Source organism: Dasypus novemcinctus, chromosome 11 (assembly GCF_030445035.2).
Source record: "Dasypus novemcinctus isolate mDasNov1 chromosome 11, mDasNov1.1.hap2, whole genome shotgun sequence".
NCBI lineage: Eukaryota > Metazoa > Chordata > Mammalia > Cingulata > Dasypodidae > Dasypus > Dasypus novemcinctus.
In genome coordinates this window covers 44120357-44140969 of record NC_080683.1, presented here as the reverse complement: position 1 = coordinate 44140969, position 20613 = coordinate 44120357, and the positions used below count along the sequence as shown (strand labels likewise).

Genomic DNA, 20613 nt, shown 5'->3' with positions numbered 1-20613 from the left:
CATGTCATTTAACTAATCTGTACTCATTTATTCATCTTTGGGACACTAGAGAAACAACTGACTTTGATTTTTGATTAAATAAGATAAGTGCCCCTGGACAGGATTTTTTAAAGTAATACTTCCATAATTTGCTAAGCTGTCTTTTGCCTGTTATTCTATTTTTCTGATGTTGAAATAAAGGTGTTTTTTTTTAAATGAAGTTTTTTTTTTAAATGAGGCAATTATAATATTTACCATCTCTCTATTATCTAAAAGGTAAAAGTAGGTTTCTGATTACTTATTTTTTCAAAACCTGGGTTGTAAATAGAGAAGCATGGGTATATTTTGCTAGAGCAAATTTTCTGGAGCAAAATTCCTACTTGTCCTTTGCATACTGAAAACCGGCACCTGGCAGAAGTAAAAATGGTTCAATTTCAATATAACCAGATTGTATTAAGTGCATTTAGAAGACACAAGAAAAATCACTACTTTGGGTTTCCAATATAGAGTAAAAGAGATCAGCTAGCTGCTGAGGAAATGAGATATGCATTCCACAAAGCCAAGGAGATAATCTATAGATATTGCCCACTCTAAGGACAGATTTAGGTCAAATAGCTTTTCCTTGCTGCCTTTCCTCTTGATAGTCACTTGTTTTTTTAAGTTTTTTTTTTCTTTTTTTAAGATTGACCCAACTCCTAAGTCCTCCATTTCTCCTGAACATTCAAATGTTCCAATATCCTATCTCAACACTAATGGCTGTGAGTCTCCATTATTTCCCTTGTATCTAAATTAGTTCACTAACTGGTAAATTGTGTAAAACTAGCACTGAAGTATACACAATGCTATAGTGTTAAGTATTGTGGCATGTAGCCAACTCTATTCCCTACATAGATTGTAAGTGGTGGGGGTAGACGCTGCATTTCACACTTTTGTAGTGTCTACCCTAAGAAAATGCTGAACATACATTCAGCATATACTTATTTCTTGAACTATAGTTTCCCACAGGTCTACTAAAGTGGAGGGAGAAAAATTGTGATAATGATATGACTTGGATTAACTAATGAAATCTTGCAGAATGGGCTGCTCATGCAATTCATGTGCTGACACTTGAATTTGTACCAATTTTCAGAGAATAGAGAAGAAATAGGAAATGGAGATGGTGCTTGGGAAGCAATAGGAAGAATTCTGTATAGACTCCATTAATTCTGGTTATTTTTCCTTATGAAAGTTCTTTCCATTCTAAATATGATTTATAAACTGCTATATACTCACTGCTGTATCATTATATGTAGAAGGAACAGCTTCTTTCTACAGCTGGCTACCAGTGCATTAAATTTGCAGTTTGTTTCTATTTTTCCTTCTTTTTAGACAAAACAAATAGTTGCTATCGTCTCTATTTTCCGTAATAGTTATTGTTCCCATTAATCTCTCTACTGAATCTTACAGAGAGGCATAATTCTATCCCCAATACCAAATAAGACAGACACTCCAAGAAATATATAGTTTCCTAAATTAAAAATGATGCAATTTCAAGCTGAGTTATTTTCTTTAGCTAAATCTTCAAAAAATCTGGTAACTGAACTTTGAAAGTGCTAAAGTAATTTGTTCAGATAAATTAAAAAATGAAAATATAAAAATGAATGTTACAATGAGCATGTTCAAAGTTCACATTTTCAAAATATATAAAGCAGTAGGCACAGAAGGATAGTTGATAAATATTCTTTGAGGATATGCTATAGCATGCCCAGAATCTGCAACCTGTCATGTGTGGGTGAGCCAACTCATGCCTGCCAACCTCAGTCTAGCTTCTCCTTCTCCTCCGGTTTGATTGAGCAGTGGATGGGCTTTTGTTTGAGGACAAATAACTATATAATGTTTCATCTGAGAGCTATCAATCCAAAATTTCAAAAACAGTTCCTTTCTTATACCATTTGGAAAAAATGGTGTTTCTGTGGAAAGAATTAAAAAGGTGAATGAATTTATACCTGAATGTAATTCTTGGCTACTGAAAATCAGTTTTTATTATTCAACATTTATTAAACTCTTGGCAAACATTGACAAAGTACTTTTACATACCACATTCACTTAACATATCTATTGGATGCCCATATAGGCCAAACAGTATCTTATTTCTTACGTAACTCCAGAAGAACAGAACTATTATTATTCCCATTTTCTGATGAGGAAAATAATTAGAAAGAAGTGGCAGGCTCAGAATCCTGACTTCAGTATCCAAGCTCTTAAATCAGGGGCCAATCAAACCTGGAATTAGAAGATGAGTGGCAATTCACACATATGAAAAGAGCAAAGAGATAAGTCAAATGAGAGCTAAGGAAAGAGAGATGAGAAGCCATTCCATGTTAAATGTCATACATTTCTGCCCTCCTTATATAACATTTCCTTCCCCTTCTCCCAGTTCCACATTAATTGTTGTATGTTGGTAAATGTTTAACAACTGGCTTAATGAAATAAAATCCCTGATTTGCCGCCTTGGCCAATTGCTGTGGTGTAAATACACCATGGCTGATTTCAAGCTACTGAGACATAACTCAATGAGGAATTGGGAAAAGAGGTGCAGAGTCATTTCTTGTGTGCTGTCTCCAATGGGCACTTAGTAATTGAGAATTGATAAACCCCTGAGAGTTGAGATTTAGGCTCTATGGTATTTTTGGTACATTGGGATCATTCCTGAAAAAGTCCAGAGAGAAGAAGTGACTTTCCCTGGTAGAATTTATAGTATTCTATCTTAAACCTAGGAGGGCCTGGAATAGTTTTTCAGGATATGAACCAATCCCAAAGTTCTGGGTTGAAAACATATTTATCCAGCTGTAGAAACCAGAGGTGGATCTTCAATATCATTGCTGGATAATTAGTTAAATCACTTCTCAGATGGGCCAGTTTGTGCCTCGAGCATCAATAGGTAGGAACATGTGATGCCAGTAGGAAACAAAAATTTTCCTAGAAACCCATCTATGAAGCGCTATAGTTAATCATGTACATTCGGCATTCCTAGCGAGAGCTGGTGCTGGGAAAAGTGCCACACCACCACTGGCCTCGGAGCGCTGGCACAATTCTGTGGTACTGGGAGGAACCACTCACTGCAGCCTTTCCTCTCTCTGCTGTGTGCCACCCAAGGGCCCGTCCAGCTCAGAGGGGACACAGGTAGCAAGGACACCCACCCAGGGCCCACACCCTAACCGCAAGTAAAAACCCAAAGCACATGTTCTCATTTTGCTCGAGCCATTCCATAGCGGCCTGATACCTGCCCCACTCTCCCCAGAAGTTCACAGTATATGAGTAGTAAAACTTTTCAGACCTTTTGGTTTTATGTGTATACATCAGTCTCACTGTCAACACCAATACTGAGTGGGAGATTGACTGACTTGATGGGACAACTACCAAACCCTGCAAATAAACCATTAATAGCTATAAAGGATCTGGAAATCTATGGGATTGGCACAATCCTATTTTCAGGGTTTGCACCTAGGGAGGGAGCACCCTTTTGGCTTGCCTAAATGTGGGATGAAAAGAGGAAGAAGAAGAAGAGGGCCTGAAAGCTGCCAGCATCCCAACATCAGATTGGAGTCAGACTCCTCAAAGCATGTAAGTACTCAGATAGTCAAGTGCAGTCTTGTTTCAATTTAATATGGAAAGGGGATATAGGTGCACCCAGATGAAACTATTTGTGCTGGGGGAAGGGTACATGGAAGTTTATTACATTACTCTTTCTATTTTGGTATATTTGAAATTTTCTATAATAGTTTTTAAAAGTCTAATCCAACCTAATATTAAAACTTTAACCTCTCATCTGATTTTTTTTAAGTGGCAGAAGATGTCAGTTTACAGAAAGATCAGGTAGAAAAGAGAGTTCTCAAATACCCACCTTTGTTTTTAACATTTTGCATTAGTGTGGTTCCTTTGTTACAATTGAAAGAATATTATTATAACTGTGCTATTAATTATAGTCCATAGTTTACCTGAGGGTTCACTGCTCATGTTGTCTCTCATAATTAAAGCTTTTCACTCTGCCAACATGGGCCCCATTCAGGCTCAGAAACCTGTGGTGGAGAGGGGCGTGCGATTTCTTTTTCATTTCCACACATTTCTCAACTCCTTGTGCTCTGTGTTACTTCAGATTGCTCCAGGGGTATGTTGAGAGCTGTATGGAGAATAAGAGACTTAGAAGGTTGTATTCTAGTGTTGGTGCCCTCCTGGGCATGGCAGGAGGGTTGACGGGTTTTAGGGTCATTTGCTTTTATGGATTTACACAGATTCCCGAATCCTTTTACCTGGAACCTCTTGCTGCTCTACTTCCTTGGCGAGGCCCTGAAATCTCCAGTTGGCCATTTACCACCTCCCTGCCCCACCACACCCACCCCAACCTCCACCTCCTACCCTCCTACCTCTGGTCTTATTACACCTGTAGTTTCTTTCTGCCAGTGTTACCTCACTCCTGGAAGGAAGCTGCTTTAGTTTTCTATGCTGCTATGACAATTACCACACAATGGGTTGGGCTTCAACATCAGTAATTATAGGCTCACAGTTTCAGAGACTAGAAGGCTTGCTTCATCTCCGGATCCATAGCATTCTGACTGGCAATCCTTGAGTTCCTTGGTTTTTCCATCACATGGCAATGTCCTCTCTTCACTCTCTGAGTTCCCTTGACTTCTGGCTTCTAGCTCCATCCCTTGGCTTTCTTTCCTTGTGTATTAATTTCTTTTGTTTATAGGGGATTCCAGTATTAGATTAAGGCCCACCCTCATTCATTTGGGCCATGCTATAGCTAAAATAACTTATTCAAGATAACCTGTTAATAATGGGTTCAAACCCACAGGAATGGGGGTCAAGTTTAAGAACATGTCGAAATTGGGATGCATAATTCAATCTTCCACTGAAGCCATTTAGATCAGAGTCTTTATCATTATGAGGTTTTGCATCCACCCAGCCTAAGGGAGTCCTGACGGGAATGAAGATTACTCATATTATAAACCCTTCTGTTCTTTTTCCAGGAGGGAAACTCCAGACTGCCACCCTCACTCAGACTTCTCCAGGTAAGAGTCACACACTAATCCTTCTGTCCCCACCCCCTAGCAGACCATAACACTATCTCTAAGAGCTGGGAGGCAGTGGGACCTGCACATTTTTGCAGCTCACACTCATCCCTAGGGAATGGATGGTCATCTGCCACCAGTGCCCTCTCCCCGCCATGAATGGCTCTCTGGAAGCCAAGTCTTCACATAACTTGATATGGAAGAAAATCAGCTCTCTTTTCTTACCAATAGGGTGATTCACTGTACTGTGGCAACTCTCCTCATTATCCCACAGTCTTTCCTCTTTTTGTAAATATAAACCCCCAGAGGGGAGGGGAGATAGGTTGGGTAAGCGTGGCCAAACTGAGTTTTGGATTATTCCTTAGCAGGTTTGCCTAGATTCTCTGGCATCTCCCTTTAGAATGTGTGGACAATTAACACCCTTCCTTTTCAGTTAGAGCCTCAGCCTGTATTCTCAAACAACAGGGAATTCTCACTTAGCGTTCTCTTGCATATATAATCATTTTAAGGCAATGTTACTCATGGCATTTGAGGGGAAAATGCAAATTTATTACAAAGTGTGGTTGATGGTTGTTTTGTAAAATCTCTTAGGAATCAGTATGAAGTATATTGCATATTTTGAGTATTAAACAACAAACACTATAGGTATACAATACTGAGCTAGATACGTGACTGTACGAAGTACTAGATTCAAGTCATTATAAAGACTAAGAGCCAAAGAAACCCATGGGAATTGGGAAAAGGCTACTTATTTCTAGTTAGGAAAATCTTTGTTGCATTAAGTCAGGGTATTGAACCCTATTTTTTTTTCCACTCTAGATACAAGAAAATGATGACAAAAATAAAACAATGGGTGATTAAGATGCCAGAGGCCAGCACTTAATGTTCTTGCCCAAACAGAAAATGCTGAACCTGACAGAGGTTGAGATGCTTGTAATGACAAGAGATGAAACTGAGGAAAGTACCCAATTGACATCACGCTCATTAATAAAAGTTTTTTTTATTATGTCAATTTCTATATAGCTCATATCTTATATTCACTGAGAGAAAGTCTTCTACCAAATGGTTGTTCAGAAATTTCAAGGACTTTTACACATACTCCCCACTCCAGCCCCTCAAAAATTCTTCTTAAGTTCTATTCAGCAATGACTCTTTTTTTTTTTTTAATTATTTATTTATTTTTTAAAATTACATTATGAAAAATATGAGGTCCCATTCAACCCCACCGCCCCCGCCCCCCACTCCCCCCACAGCAACACTCTCTCCCATCATCATGACACATCCATTGCACCTGGTAAGTTCATCTCTGAGCATCACTGCACCCCATAGTCAATGGTCCACATCATAGCCCAGACTCTCTCACGTTCCATCCAGTGGGCCCTGGGGGGATCTATAATGTCCCGTAATTGTCCGTGAAGCACTATCCAGGACAACTCCACGTCCCGAAAACACCTCCACATCTCATCTCTTCCTCCCGTTCCCCACACCCAGCAGCCACCATGGCTACCGTTCCCACACCCATTCCACATTTTCTCTGTGGACATTGGATTGGTTGTGTCCATTGCACATCTATGTCAAGTGAGGGCTTAGATTCCATATGGGTACTGGATGCACTCCTCCCGCTTCCAGTTGTAGACACTCTAGGCTCCATGTTGTGGTGGTTGACCTTCTTCAACTCCATGTTAGCTGAGTGGAGTAAGTCCAATAAATCAAAGTGTAGGAGCTGAAGTCTGTTGAGGCTCTGGGCCTGGGTGTCATATTATCAGTCCAGAGATTCAAATCCCCTACATATATCTTAAACCCAGCACCAACTACAATTCCAATAAAGTAGCATGCAAGTCTTGTGAAAAGAGATCCCCTCTGAGTCCAATTCCATCACGCAGAAACACCAGCTCCAAAGAAGGGCTATCTGTCATGGCAGTGAACCCCTTCTGCCATGACCATAGAACCCGTGGGTCTCTTTATCCCTCAAAAGAACCATTACCTGGGGTTGTATCTACCTTATCTGTCTCTTAGACTCTGTTCAGTTGTACATAGGGGTATTCCTTCTGACAACCTCCAGACTCTTTTTTAGAGACTCACAGCCTTATAATCTCATTTCTCCTTTCCATTTCCCCCTTACATTAGGTCAAACAGCTTCCCGAAGTCATGTTATTATATGTAGACAGGTATATTCTGCTGTTCCGCATTGAATCTTTAATTCAAGGTCATTTTATAGTTGCTTCTTCAGCTGGTATGTGGTAGTGATCCCTCAGTGCCAGGGAGGCTCATCCCCGGGTGTCATGTCCCTTGAAACACGTAAACCACTCAGTGCAGGGGCGGGGTTTCTTCTTCTCAGTGCCATCTGGATGGCCAGGTTCACCTTGACTCAGGATCACAAGGCTAGGAGGTGAACCATCTGGAATCTCATTGCTCTCCTGGCAATGTGTTATAAGGTACTTGGTACAGAGGACAGATTTAAATGGAAGAAGAAATAATAAAATGAGAAATGAGAGACCTTTACAGACCAGTCATTTGTTGTCATCAGCTCGACAGAGTGTGCAGGGGCTGCTCCAGGGACCTGGAAGGAGAGGAATTTCACCCATCAGGACTACCAACAATACCCCACGGGAAAAAAACAAAAATAAAAGAACAGCTCTTTTACAGGTTAGGTGCTTTTTTCCCTCTGAAGATCAAGGCCTGGTTGTGCTGCTATCATCATGATCACCAGAAAAGCAATCATAAGTTCAAATACCCTAATGTGCTTCAGTTGTCACATATCCCAGCTGCAGAAAGGGGTTCGGTTCGGAGAGGGTGAATGACTTGCTCAAGCTTGTGGCTGGGCCAGGGTGGGAACCCAGGCCTCCTGACGGTGGCCTGTCAAGGCCCGTGCAGGTCTGTGGCCCGGCTCCCTCCCCAGGGCGACAAGGTGAGCAGAAGGTTCTGTTTGTCATTCTTCCTTTATTCTGTCTGAATCCCTCTGAACGCCAGTGAAAGCGAGGAATGAGCAACAGAGCCTCTTCCAAAACAAATCTCTCTCATGTGCTGTCCTTTTCAACTTGCTGACTTTGTCTATCTGTCACTGAATAATTCTTTCTGAGCCTGCTCAGATCACTCTGAATCCCTGAGCTTATATCAAAGGAAAGCAAGGGAGCAAAGCTACCTCTGAGCACACAGATATGTGACGTCTGGCATTTTGACGTTGCAGGAATGGATCCAAATTGAGATCTTTCCAGTTGAGGCACAGAAGGGGGTGATTGTAAATCAGTTCAGATGCTTGTATTTTCACTTGATAGACTGTTATATAGAAATCAATACAAAGAGAGAGCCAATCAAATGAGCTAATTTGTCTGTGAACGTTCATTAACTTTCAATTCCAAACAAAAACAAGAGACAGTGAGACTAGTGGGAGTGATACTGGGAAAAGGTTTTAGTCCGGTTCTGCCACCAATCAGGAGCCCAAGAAGGTGACTTTACCTAGTTCATTTATAAAAGGGACAGTTACTTCCAGCTGTAGCATTTTAGAATTCGATCACATTAAGGTAGTTAAACAGGGTTTCTGACACTTCTATTTTGTCAGGTTGATTTGACCGAAGCATAAGCAATTCTAAATATAATGATTTAACTTTGTTTCTGTCTCTGCTTATGGCATCTTTTATGAAGCCAGGATGAGCCTGTTTGGTTCAAAGCTCCACAGCCGGGGGGGTCATATGCAACAGCCCACCACCGAGGCCTTTCTAGAATTGTCCATAGGAAACATCAGGAATCACAAACAATCCTAAGGCAAAGGTTGTATTAACTGAGTGAAATGAATGAACATTTAGGTTGAAATATTTCTGTTTACACAGATCCCGTCAACTGAAGAACATTCTGGAGCAAAGCAAACCCAATTGCGCAAACACTATGGGATGAAAGGGAGCAAGCTCTGGAACTGCGGCTGCCAAGGAGGCCATCATTGTTACCAAGTATCTCCAATGAAACGAACATCGACCCCAGCGTACCCAACACCATGGTCGTAAGACAGGCAGAAGAACATAGGACCGGGAGAAGAGTTCATCGGTCACTTACCCTTGTCAGGCAGTAAGAACCAAGCGGCTGTTCTGAAAGGAGGCAGAGCCGGGCGGTGCTCTCTCTCAGCTGGCGGTAGGGGAGGCTCGGCCCCTCTGTGTGGCTGGAGATTGGCTATGTCCGTGGCCTGCAGCCATTGTGAAGCCTGCTTCCCTGCTATCAAATTAATTATAGACTGTTTCTCCAGGCACAGAGTCTTCTACCTAGGGAGGATGTGGATTAGTGTGGGATAATGAATTACAGAAATAGAAAAGCCACTAAGAAATATAAAGGAAAGATCATGTTCTAAAAACTCTGTGATTCAATCATGAGTTTCATAGGGGAAAAAAAAATGCGTTTTTCTCCCGTCTTGGCCCCAACAAGCTGGTTGGGCAGGTGGAAAGGTGAAACAACCCAAAGGTTTTCCACGGGGTCCACATTAAATAGGAAAGAAAATCTGAAGTGTTCTTATGAAATTTAGTTGATGAAGAGGGAATAAGAGCCTATGTGTGGAGCTTTTTAGTTTTCAAAGCACTTCCATAAATTACTCTGCTTTTTCTACACAGATGCAGAAAAGACATCAAATGACTTATGCAAATGCCACGATTATTTTTTGGCAGGTTGTGATGAGAATGTCAACTGACCAGACAGGATGCTTTCTCTTCTCTTGGATAATACCTCTCTAGCTTCTCTAAGCTTTTAAGAGAAGGGTGGTTCTGAAATTGTATTCAGGTGATGCTCAAATTTGAGCAGCTACTTAAGCCTGTAGAAGAAACACTTTTCATAATAAAACAATATAGTCAATTATCATAATAGATAATGGAGATTAAAACAATTGAGCACTTACTTTGTACTGGGAATATACTAAGCATATTTGCATATGTTGTCTAATTTAACTCATGTAACAACCCTTTTAGGAAGGTAATATTATTTGCCTCAGTTTGGAGAGGAGGGAGCTAAAGCACCGAGTGCTTAAGTTACTTGCAAAAGGCTACAAAGCTAGGGACCGGTGAGCTTGGATTTGACCCCAACGTGTCTCATCTAAATTATTCTGCTGAAATTGTCCCAAGTGAATCCCACGCAACCTGGTATCTTACTTTAAGTCCTTACACCAAGGATGGTTTCACCACCACGAGAGGTTTGTATCCGTCACCTCTGAAGAATGCCATAGAGCGTTTCTAGTTGATACATTTCAAGGCCATGAAATAGTCTGTATGGTGGTTACAAACACCGGCTTTGCATCAGATAAACCTGGATGCAAACCCTGACTCAGCAAGGGGCTAAATGTGACATCTGTGTAACTTACTTAGCCTATCCGAAGTTTGACTTCCTTTTCCGTAAGTGTGGGCAACCCCATCTACCTATTTTATAGGGTCAGTGTAAATGTGAAAATGAACTAACTATATAAAATGTTATCAGTTGGTAAGTCCTCAATATGAATATTATGTTGTCTGTGCTTCAGTGAGGTTTTCCGAAAATCTCTTCGTTGTTTGGCTGTTTCTGCTCCATTCTTTGTCAGCCCTCATTAAGGGAGGGTAATTCATTCAAATAATTATTGAATACCTGCCATATCAGACACTGCACTGGGCATTAGGAATAGAGAAATACATATCATCTTTGATCTCAAGGAACTTATTTACTGCTAAAGAGAGAAAACATTCCCACAATACAGTAAGAATGTGATAATAAAGGCTTGAAATTGTCCTATGGGAGCTCAGAGAAACCATGAATTCTGTCTGAAGACAGTCAGAAAATTCACAGATGTTCAGTGAGGGAGATAAAAATGAGTGGCACATCCAAACCCCATCCTTTCAGAAAGGAGAAAATGGCAAGACAAAATTTCTCTGTGGTCCTTAGGGAATTGTGCCGAGATGAGACAAGCATGCTGCACGAGGCTGACCTGGCCATTGCCTTTTCTGGGTTTACCTGCAAAGGGAAGGGTAAGATTTCCAAGCCTCGTTAAGACAATGACTCCCCATAGAGCCCACAGGTCGGGCTTAGGGTTTCTAAGGTCTATTTGTTGATCCTTTAAAGGCTACTTCCCCTCTCAACAGTTTGCATATGATTGAGCCCTGCTGGAGGACAAGGCAGGCATTATCCTCTCCTGTAGCCACTGCTTGCTTTTTCTTTGGTCACTGAAAATGCTTGTCTTTCATGTGAAATCCTGCTCTCAATTCTACCAACCAGTGAAGAACCAGGCAGCCCCAATTGCTTCTGCAGCAGTTTCCTTGGCAACCAGTGCCCAGCCAGAGAGCTCATCAACCCACAGCGGAGCCAAGTGAAACCCTGGAGCTGACATTGAACTCTGTGCTTTTAAAATGTAAGTGATCACGCTGAAGACTCACCCTCACAAATGCCAACCCAATTGCCATTTTGCATTTGCAGCGCACCTTTCATCTGGTCACCTTGAAGAAGGGATGTTTTCACAACAGGGGGCTTACCCTCTTGACTTATCATTTGAGGTGAACATCATCATGATTCACATTGACCCTGTAAAAGGATCAAGGATTGTCCAATATTTTTAACCAATGTCCCTGGCATTCCCTTGCGATTATTCTTCAGTTGCCTGTGAAAACTCTTGCTGGAATCAAGATCACAGGGGAATATACAGTTTCCTACCAGTACAGCCACATTGATCAAAGCTGAACCCATGTCCTAGCCTGGTGTGGCGGGTACAGTCCATAACCTGCCTTGCTGGGGATTGTCATTAAAAAGAGACCACATTGAGGGGTGCTCTCCCCGCCCCCTCAAACACTGCTCATAATTGGGATGTTTTTAAGGAGATCCTAATGACCAGAAATATATTGAGGATCCCCATTTATACAACTCAGCAACCAGGGGTCATTTAGAGTAGGGTTTCTCAAATGTTAGTGTGTACACAACGCACCTGGGAGTCTTTTTTTAAAAATTATTTTTGTCTTTTTTTTTTAAGATAAATAGATCACACAAAATGTTACACTAAAAAACATAAGGGAAGTAGATTTGGCTCAACTAATAGAGTGTCTGCCTACCACATAGGAGGTCCAGGGTTCAAACCCAGGGCCTCCTGGCCCATGTGGTTAGCTGGCCCACACACAATGCTGATGCGCGCAAGGAGTGCCGGGCCATGCAGGGGTATCCCCCGCTTAGGGGAGCCCCATGTGCAAGAAGTGCGCCCCTCAAGGAGAACTGCCCCATGCAAAAAAAGTGCAACCAGCTTAGGAGTGGCAGCGCACACACGGAGAGCTGATGCAGCAAGATGATGCAACAAAAAGAGACACAGATTCCCAGTGCCTCTGATAAGAATGCAAGCAGACAAAAAAAGAACACATAGGGAATGGACACACAGAGCAGACAATGGGGCGGGGAGGGGGAGAGGAGAGAAATAAATAAAAATAAAAATAAATCTTGAAAAAAAAAACATAAGAGGCTCCCATATAACCCACTTCCCACTTCCCCCTCCGCCCCCCCTCCCGCTTCTCCCACATCAACATCCCCTTTCATCAGTAAGGCACACTGATTGCATTTGGTGAATACACCCTACCGCACTGCCACACCACATGGACCATAGTTTACATTGTAGTTTACACTGTCCCCCCAGTCCCTCCAGTCGGTTATGGCAGGATATACAATGTCCTGCATCTGTCCCTGTAATATCATTCAGGACAACTCCAAGTCCCGAAAATGCCCTATATCACACCTCTTCCTCCCTCTACCTGCCCTCAGCAACTCCCGTGGCCACAGTCTCCACATCAATGATACAACTTCTTCCATTGCTAGAGTCACAATATTTCTATAGTAGAATACCAGCAAGTCCACTCCAATTCATATTATATTCCTCCATCCTGAGGACCCTGGGATGGTGATGTCCACTCCATCTCTATATTGAGAGGGCGCTTAGATCCAGCATGGCTGATGGATGCGATTCTCCTGCTGGCAGTTGTAGACACTCTCAGTTCCCTGGTGTGGCGGTTGACTATTCTCACCTCCCCATCAGCTGACCTGGGTACATCCAATGAACCGGAGAATAGGTGTTGCAACTCTGCTGAGGCTCAGGACCCAGCTGTCCCAGGAATCTTATTAAACAGCAAATTCTTATTCCAGAAGTCTGGGATGGGACTTGATAGTCTGCATTTCTGACAAGCTCCCAGGTGGTGCTTAGGCTGTTGTTGGAGGACTGTGCTTTGAGCAGTGAGGGCTCAGGCTGTGTCTGTGTACACATATGTACACAAATACCTGTATATGCTGCTAAACTAGAAAAGAAGAAAAGCACACCTTTCATTCTTGTAGGGTTTATATGTCTTATTGCATTGTCATATTTTCATCTACATTCCTCTTACACATTCCTTTTAGGTGAGAATGGTGGGTATTCTTTTCCCCAGTTTTCAAATGAAATCAGAGAGGAATAAATTATCCAATGACACATAGCTAATGAGACTTCAGATCCCATTTTCATATCAGTTCACAACGAATGATTAATCCAATTATAATAGTTTAATCATTACTATAGTATTCTTATTTGAAGGAGAATATCATTATTATTATGTTATTAACCATAAATGTGCACACACACGTGATTGAAATAATCTAAACCCAAAGTGGTTCTAGGTTACTAGGAAATTATTTCATAGAATCACAGAAGGACTCACAGAGGTGTCTTTTGGGGCAAGGGATTTTTTTACCAGCGATTCATCTCCAGGAACTCACACATTCACAGTGATGTAAACTCTGCTGCTCTGGCCTGATGTTAGCCGGCCTATGTCCAGATTTACTGAAAGCCTGTAATGCTGGTGAGCATAATTAGAGACGCTAGAGAATAAACTGTCCCCAACCCCCTACAAACCTTCTGTTGGCTCCAGATTGCCTGGCCCTTAGGAGCCTCACTCAGTGCTGTTGACACATCTCCTCTCGCCCAGTGTCCTGGCAGCTGACCACAGCGTGGCAGATCCATGTCGAGGCTGGAGTTGAACATTGTGGCACTGGTCCCGGGGAGAGGGCCACTTTCCACTTACCACAGGAAAACAGTGCCTCTGACAAGACACTTTTGGGGACTGCAGATCAACTTGTTATTACCATAACATACTAAATCCAGGAAGATGAATCACAACACACTTCGTTTGACAACAACAAAAAAGACCTCTCAACCAAGTCTTGATGGGGGTCAAGATGGAAAAGTTTTGTGCATGTTTATAATGACAATATAGTTATACTCTAAAACAGAGATTTTTATGCCTTGAAAAAGTCGTTTACCTAGAAGTTTTTTCCTTCACCTTAGGGATGGCCAGTTCTAGTCTTAATCTTCCTCACTTAAGACTGCCACAAAATAGTGTTGCCTCCTCAAAAGGTCTCTCTGCCTTTAACGCTGTCTTCAAGCTGCATGAGACACTGCTGCCATCTTGTGGCCTTCATGCACTACTACACCTAGTTCGGCTTTCACCAATAGAGGGCAGAGATGGAGCCCTTTGACTGCAGACTGAAACCACCATTTATAATTTTCTAGCTGTTGGCATTTAGCTAGTGTGGCAGAGTGAGATTTCTTTTGAAATTAAATCTTGAGAAGAACCATAAAATACTATTGTTCTTTACTGTTATTAAAACCTTAGAAATTCACAAATATTGTACAACCCAGCAGTAAAAACTTATTCGATAAACTATTAAAGAGTTTTCAATTCTTTTCTTACTCCACACCTATTCTATGTTGTTGAGGTAACAAACAGGCAGGCATCGGGAGTGCAGGAGGATGAGGAAGGCTGGGATTTGAGCAGACTATTACCCAGTTGGCTACTGGGCTTCCTCTTACTCTACAAGTTGAAACTGACAGGTTGTCTCACCCTGAACTGGTGAAGATTTTTGTTTAACTCTCTAAAAACTAGCGTTTTGATGCTCTAATTTCCTAGAAAAAAGGATTCATATAACCCAGCATCTTAGTTTGCCAGGACTGCTCTGACAAATAACACAGACGGGTTAACGTAAACAATCAGGTAAGGAACTTAATTGTCTCACTGTTTTGACTAGAACTCTAAAATCAAGGTGTTTGGCAGGATCAAGCTTTCTCTGAAGTCTGTAGCAATTTGGTGGTGGCTTACTGGCAATATGTAACTCAATCTCTACCTTGTCTCATGGGCATCTGTCTCCTTCCATTTCCCACTGCCTACATCCCAAATTTCCTCTGCTTAGAAGGCCTCAGCCATACTCATGACGACACACCCTGATTCAGTTCGGCCTGGCTTTAGTAGAATCTTCAAAGACCCTATTTACAAACGAGTTCATTTATAGCCCCAGGATTGAGTCCTTGAATATGTCTTTGTGGCGAACCTGATTCAGTTCCTAACACCCACTGTCGTATTGGTGTGTGGTTGCAGTTAGATGAAATGAAACATGCCCTCTTAGCCTCCATCTGGAGTGTTTTTTTAAAATAGTGGAACTTTCCTTCCTGACTTGCCTCAACATTCCCTTCTCCAATCCCCAATAAAATTTCCAGGTAGATTAAAGCTCAGAACTTTGCCTGGAGAAAGCTTAAAGATTTCCTGCTAGCTCTCCCTTTTACAGCTTTCATCACTGCCTGGTCACCAAGCTCAAAGACTGTTACTTGTTTCTCTGGAATAGAATCTGGAAATCACTGGTCAAGAGAAGCATTTTTCCCGGCAAAATAAATGAATGAATTCCTATAACATTGTTCAATTTATCAATTTCAATCAAATAAATCAGATAAAAATGACTAAAATATCACGGTCCGTTTTATCTGGACACTGGTCTTAATAGGGAGAAAGTCCCTGCACAGGATGGCTAACCATGAACTTCTGTTCTCTAGGGCTGGGTGCTCACACCTTTCTACTCAAAGTGGGAATGCTAACCCCTTCCTCACCTGGGAACACGGCCAGCCTCACAGGTGTGAAACCTGTGCAGTAGCTCGGGCCCACACACTTAGAAGTGCCCTGAGCCTTTAATGCTCTACTGTCATCAGCTAAAAAGCCCTAATAATTTTGAGCAAGGGGCCCTGCACTGGGTCATTTCTCACTGGGCCTCTCAAATTATGTAGCAGGTCCTGCCTTGCAGTTTGTTAGGAATGCAGAATCTGAGACCCCTCCCGAGACCCTGAACACAGAATCTGCATTTTAACAAGATCCCTAGGTGAAGGTTGGAACCTTGCAATTTCAGAAGCAGTTGCCTAGGCTCTGCGGTTGGAGTAGGAGAGCTTAGATGACTGAGCAGCAGGTGAGTCCTTGCCTGAGAACACAGGGGAAGATCTGCATTCTCCTCAGAGCAGTAGACTCAAAAGATATTTAGATTAAAGCAGGGGTTCTTAGCCTTTTTTGTTCCATGGACTCCTTTCCAGTCAGGCTAAAACCATTGGCCCCTTACTAAGTCCCCACTATACTGGGTATTATTTAGTAAATATATCACATCCCCACCAACACGTCCCCACAAGAATAATGTTTGTTTGAATTTCAATTTAAGCTCACGGAGGCCTTGTTAAAAAACCCCTGGACTAAAGGCTCTGTGGGTGGGCAGCACCTGGGAAAGGATTAAACCTTGGGGCATAGAGAGAAGGAAAATAAGGGGAAAATATTTATTAACAGGGAGTAGCCCATTCAAAACCACTGTTTTGTACCTTAGTGACCTGTCAAAATTTTTGGAAAAAGTCAGTTCTAACATTATAGTACAAAAAATAAGTTGAACAATGACTGACCATTGCTTCTTGACTTTGGGATGGTCTGGCCGCTGCTGAGCTATTGCTCTGCCATGCAATGGGGCAGGAATTCTTAGTGATCAGGTGGCATTTGCTCTTCTTTGTCTTTAATCCCTTCTCTATTTCATTTCTCACTCTCAAAGACCCTTCCACACCCTCTCTTTTCCCAATATTACTTTACCTCACCTGGAGAGTTACAGTTTTGTCAAAAAGCAGCCTAGAAGAGCCTTCAACTTCAGGCGGTAGCCGCTTTCAGAAGAAAAGTAATCCCTGAAGTAAAGATGTCAAAGGGCAACTGCTCGGAATAATGGTAGTGAATTTATAGACTTTCAATCCACATATAATACAAAAATATGATGTTGCCATAATGTAGAAAAAAATTAAATAGGACTTTTTTGAATCTTGGTATCTTGGAGTACTTCATATTGTTTATGCTTGCAATTTTTATTCTTACTACATTTCCAGGGCAGAGATCTCCACATTGATATGCGTAGGTGGAGAAAGCAAAGCAGCATTTTGTCAAAGATCAATGATCCTAACTGCGAGGAGTTAGAGTCCAACTACTCACAACGTACTGAAAGCTCTTCCACTCACAGATATCGTTGATGACAGGGAAAAAATGCAGGAAAATCAGCCAAAAGAAGAGGTATGCCTGGTAGAGTCTAGGAGGGTTCCAATTATCCTCAGGAAGAATTATCTTTCTGCAATCTGTGTGTGACCATACACACAGAGTCTTGCCTTCCTGAGAAGAAGCTCACCTGAGCTTCAGTGAGCTTCAGTGTCCAGTGTTTTTAATAGGGTTTATTTGGTTGATTGCCCATGTGGACAGACCATTTTCCAGCCATCCCACCCCCTCCCAGGAGGTTGGGTTGATACCAAGTGGTCTGAGGTGCCTGCCGTGAAAATTAAACACACTCATCTCACTTGGGAAATTTCATGGGATTAGAAGAAACTCCCCAGGAGCCAGGGACAAAGGTCAGACCTGTCTTTACCACATAAGAATAAAAGCTAGAGAATAGCATGTAAGAAAATTGTGGTTAGAATCAACGAAAAAATATAGGTTTATCCTTGACTTTGAGCTTAAAGGAATCGCTATGGAGTCCTAGAGCATATAACAATAATCTTCTTGGGAGAAGGGAGTGAAATTTGTAAGTTTATAAAAAGGATGTCAAGTTTTAATAGACTGAGGAACCATAATCTAGGAAACCACAGAATCCTAAGTCTTCCCATTATTCATTCATTCAACCATCACGTATTTGCACATATCCCATGTGCTGGGCACTAGAGTACAAGTTAATGTCTTATTTGTTTTACTTGAACTATTTAAAAAGGATTTACGAAGTTTTTCATAAAACCACTTTATAATGGCATTATTGAAATAGGACATAAAAAGAAAAAAAAACCACACTAGATATGTTTCCAGCTGTGGTAGCTAGAAATATGTACTCCAATTCAGACGTATTCTTAACCTTAATCTGCATTCCTGTGGATATGAACCAGTTGTAAATAAGATCTCTTACAGATGTTATATTAGCTATAGAATGGCCCAACTGAATAAGGATGGGTCTTAATCCAGATTACTGGGGTCCTTTATAAGCAGAAGAAATTCAGGGATAGTCAGAGAAAGCCACAAGGAAGGCCAGAACCCGGGAGTCAGTGGGATCCTGGAAGAGATAAGAGAAGGCACCACAACCTGGGAGTTGTGAAGCTCTGTCCTGGTCTGGTGATCCCCAAGCAGGCCCCTCTGGTAGCTTCAGGCGTTTTTCCTGTTGTATTTGTGAGAGCACTGAGCTTTACCTGCTAAATGGCACCATGTTCCCACAATTCCCCCCATGTATTTTTTAAATGAATTTAAAATAATTATTTTGGGAAGGGCTCCACAGGCTTCACCAGACACCAAAAAGGCCCCAAATATACAAAAGTTTAAGAACTTGTGATAGAAGAATGAGTAAAAAGTACATAGGAAATACAACTTTTTCTGACAGTAAACCTTAAGTATAAAACAAAAAAAACGAAAGCATTGTATGCAACTATTTGTAAAATGAAAGATATTGAGTGACATTTTGGAAAGTATCCTTTGACAAAAATATCTGGCCAATATGAGAAGAACCTTCTCTCTTTTTTTTTTTAGGCAAGGGAATAAAGACTTTATTAAGAAATAAAAAATATGGAACAGTTCCCGAAGTTGCACATCATCCTTGCTCAGAGACCATGCTAGTCTTCTCTGTATCCATCCAATTTTAGTATATGCGCTGCTGAAGCAAGCACAGAAGAACCTTTTCTGAACACTCAATGAAAGCCAAAAGTAAAACAGAAAAACCTAGAGAACTTATGGTGGCTTGAACTTGGTGGCAGAGGTCAAGCTAGAGTCTTCTAGCATGTAAGAAAATCTTGGCTAGAGGCAATCAAAAAATACAAACTTTTTGTATGGGAGCTCTGTGATAATATGCATGTTTGTTTTGGAACGTCACAATTTTTACTATACACTTATTGTTTATGGATGCTCATGAATGAATGATAAGATTCAATTAAAAAGATTTTAAAAATATAGACTTTTCCTTGATTTTTAAGTGAATGAATGCCTATGGAGTCCTTGAGCATATGACTACAACCTTGTTGGGAGAAAGTGATGACATTTTTAAGTTTTTAAAAAATTTTTCCATTGATTTCATTTTGTGTATTTTGTGTATTGATTTCATTTTGTGTATAACTCAGAAAACCTAGAGGAATGAGTAACTATCATAGTACATAATAATCAGAAAAAGCCAGGGCCACATAGTTGGAAGGTATTAGCAAAGAAGTCTGCTGGAATGAAAGTACCTACAGAAGAGAATGAAAGAGATGCTCTAGCTTCTAAAAGAAGAGGTCTACACTGGACGTCCAAGAAGGGAAAAAGAAAAAGTTGCTGATCTCGGTGAGAGGAAGTCAGCCCCCTCCACCTAGAGAAATTGGTGAGAATTCAGTGAATTTCAGGTAAAGAGTAGGCTGGTAACTTCAAACAACAGAAGGTAGTCAGAGAACCTTGAGAGGTCGAGAATTTCTGTAACAGGAAAATTGCAGGGACTGTTCACTAAATCATTAAGAAAATGGGGCTGAAAATGATGGTGAGAGAACAGCTCTGGTGGGCAGGGTTGGAGAGGGTGTTCTGTGCCTGCTTCCAAGATAAGGTGTTGATAAAATGCAAGGATTTGACCTTGAAAAAGGAGTGAGCAATCAGATCTACTAAAAATACAAGTAGTTTTCATATAGTACAGCTTAGGAAGACTAGCACTTCTGCAGCCTGAACAGAAAAGAAGTTTTCCTCTGGTCTTATCTGCCAGGATAGAGAAGGAACATTCCTTCAGTGGTAAGGGGTTAAATAAGCAGGCACAATAAGGCTAGATCTGCCCAAGAATTCTGTGTTCATATGCTTCACACATTTACCTTTGGTGAATTATTATTAGTGTTTGATGCATAATCATTATAGTTGTTGATATTTATTGAGTGGTTAATTAGAGTTCAAATTTTGTCCTAGGAGTTTAATATTTACAATTTACTTTAATAACCAAAGTAACTCTGTGAGGTAGGTTCTATTATCATCCCACTTAAGAGATACATCCTGCAATATTTTTTGTTAACTCACATCATAAAATAACCGTGGAAAGAACAGTTGTCCCCAATATCAGCTATTCCCAGAAGGGTGAGCAAAGGTAAATTTCAGCTTGGTCTTAGAAATTTATATAGAGATAAAAATCAAAATAAATAAATTGCTATGGATATTACAATGGAATATCCCTCAAAATGCCATTGCGGTGCCTCAGAAATATTTAAGGTACCAGCCAAGTAGCTCCATAATTTGGAAGACAGGGAAAAATAAGTGTCATCAGAGAAAGGTGTGGGTGTGGTTGG

At 41.2% G+C, this 20613-nt stretch overlaps 1 non-coding gene across 1 annotated transcript; it reads right to left on the bottom strand.

Annotated features, from left to right (window-relative positions):
- Positions 1-18886: 18886 nt before the first annotated feature.
- On the bottom strand, positions 18887-18993 carry LOC111761544 (U6 spliceosomal RNA). Its single transcript, XR_002794879.1, has one exon. It is a non-coding gene; the product is annotated as a U6 spliceosomal RNA (small nuclear RNA).
- Positions 18994-20613: the final 1620 nt, after the last annotated feature.